Here is a 2,500-nt window from a genome sequence, read left to right as displayed (position 1 = left end):
AAACGTGCAAGCATACTAACCTAACCCTAGGTAAGGCATGTCAGAGCAAAAGACAGTAATTTCGAATGAGCCAAGAAAGAGCGGTGCGGGGCCGGTCGGAGCGCACCCTTTTCTCGGTGGCTGGCGGGCGAGAGAGTGCTGCGTCGCCGGCATCGGCGTCGAAAGAAGCCGAGCCGAAAAAAGTTAAAGTACAAACGTGCAAGCATACTAACCTAACCCTAGGTAAGGCATGTCAGAGCGAAAGACAGTAATTTCGAATGAGCCAAGAAAGAGCGGTGCGGGGCCGGTCGGAGCGCACCCTTTTCTCGGTGGCTGGCGGGCGAGAGAGTGCTGCGTCGCCGGCATCGGCGTCGAAAGAAGCCGAGCCAAAAAAAGTTAAAGTACAAACGCGATGCTAATGAGCGAGCCGTTGTCTCGACTAATATGTAGGGGGCGTTCGATCGAGCGTCTGGCTTGAGCGCTTGTCGGCCTAGCAGAACGGTCGCATTGTTATGCCCGGGTTTTAGGCACCGCTGCAGGCGGCCGGCAGAGCTCTTGTTTGTGCGAAACTGAATGGATCGAGCCCGAGAGAGGGCGAGCAAAGAAAAAACGCAAATCGCTCCGCCTGGCACTGCCGGCGAGAGCGTGGACGTCGCGGCCAGCGACTGTCGAAGCTGAGTACCGCCGCAGGCGATCGCCTCGGTCTTAAACGAATGCGACGAGCACGCGCCGGGTGGCCCAGCAAGGGCCGAGCGCAGCTGTCGCAGCTATCTGGTTGATCCTGCCAGTAGTGATATGCTTGTCTCAAAGATTATGCCATGCAGGTGCAAGTACGAGTTCTCGTAAAGCGAAACTGCGAATGGCTCATTAAATCAGTCTTGGTTTATTTGGTCTCGTAAGCGAAGTGGATAACTGTGGTAATTCTAGAGCTAATACATGCATTAAGCGCCGACTTCGGGAGGCGCGCTTTTATCAGATCAAAACCGACCGGGTTCGTCCTGTGACGTTTGATGACTCTGGATAACCACGCGGATCGTACGGTCTCTGCACCGACGACGTATCATTCAAGTGTCTGCCCTATCAACTGTCGAAGGTACGCTACGTGCCTACATTTGTGATAACGGGTAACGGGGAATCAGGGTTCGATTCCGGAGAGGGAGCCTGAGAAACGGCTACCACATCCAAGGAAGGCAGCAGGCGCGCAAATTACCCATTCCCGACACGGGGAGGTAGTGAAGAAAAATAACAATACAGGACTCTAACGAGGCCCTGTAATTGGAATGAGTACATCCTAAAACTCTTAACGAGTATCCATTGGAGGGCAAGTCTGGTGCCAGCAGCCGCGGTAATTCCAGCTCCAACAGTGTATGCTAAAGTTGTTGCGGTTGAAAAGCTCGTAGTTGGATTTTGGGCGAGCGCCGCCGGTCCGTCGCAAGGCGTGTCACTGGTTGCGTTCGCCTCACCTTCGGTTCTCCGTCGGTGCTCTTGACTGAGTGTCGGCGGTGGCCGATAAGTTTACTTTGAAAAAATTAGAGTGTTCAAAGCAGGCTGTTCGCCTGCATAGTGTTGCATGGAATAATGGAATAGGACCTCGGTTCTATTTTGTTGGTTTTCGGAGCACGAGGTAATGATTAAGAGGGACAGACGGGGGCGTCCGTACTCTGCCGTTAGAGGTGAAATTCTTGGATCGGCGGAAGACGAACTACTGCGAAAGCATTCGCCAAGAATGTTTTCTTTAATCAAGAGCGAAAGTCAGAGGTTCGAAGACGATCAGATACCGTCCTAGTTCTGACTATAAACGATGCCAACTAGCGATCGGGAGGCGTTACCATGACGACCTTTCCGGCAGCTTCCGGGAAACCAAAGTCTTTGGGTTCCGGGGGAAGTATGGTTGCAAAGCTGAAACTTAAAGGAATTGACGGAAGGGCACCACCAGGAGTGGAGCCTGCGGCTTAATTTGACTCAACACGGGGAAACTCACCCGGCCCGGACACAGGTAGGATTGACAGATTGAGAGCTCTTTCTTGATTCTGTGGGTGGTGGTGCATGGCCGTTCTTAGTTGGTGGAGCGATTTGTCTGGTTAATTCCGATAACGAACGAGACTCTGGCATGCTAAATAGTTACGCGACCTTCTCGGTCGGCGTCTAACTTCTTAGAGGGACTAGTGGCGTTTAGCCACACGAGATTGAGCAATAACAGGTCTGTGATGCCCTTAGATGTCCGGGGCCGCACGCGCGCTACACTGAGTGAAGCAGCGAGTGTCTAACCTAGGCCGAAAGGTCCGGGTAACCCGTTGAACCTCATTCGTGATTGGGATAGGGACTTGCAATTGTTTCCCTTGAACGAGGAATTCCCAGTAAGCGCAAGTCATCAACTTGCGTTGATTACGTCCCTCCCCTTTGTACACACCGCCCGTCGCTACTACCGATTGAATGGTTTAGTGAGATCCTTGGATCGGCCCCGTCGCGGCTGGCAACGGCCGCGTCGGCGTGTCGAGAAGACGATCAAACTTGATCATTT

General features: G+C 53.0%; 1 non-coding gene across 1 annotated transcript in view; it reads left to right on the top strand.

Annotated features, from left to right (window-relative positions):
- The first annotated feature begins 747 nt into the window (after positions 1-747).
- Positions 748-2,500, top strand: part of LOC144413385 (small subunit ribosomal RNA) — a 1,810-nt gene continuing 57 nt past the window's right edge. Inside the window, exon 1 of the ribosomal RNA XR_013469419.1 lies at positions 748-2,500. This exon is cut by the window's right edge and continues 57 nt beyond it. This is a non-coding gene — a ribosomal RNA (small subunit ribosomal RNA).

The sequence above is a fragment of the Styela clava genome, chromosome 15 (assembly GCF_964204865.1).
Source record: "Styela clava chromosome 15, kaStyClav1.hap1.2, whole genome shotgun sequence".
NCBI lineage: Eukaryota > Metazoa > Chordata > Ascidiacea > Stolidobranchia > Styelidae > Styela > Styela clava.
This window is presented reverse-complemented; position numbering and strand designations above follow the sequence as displayed.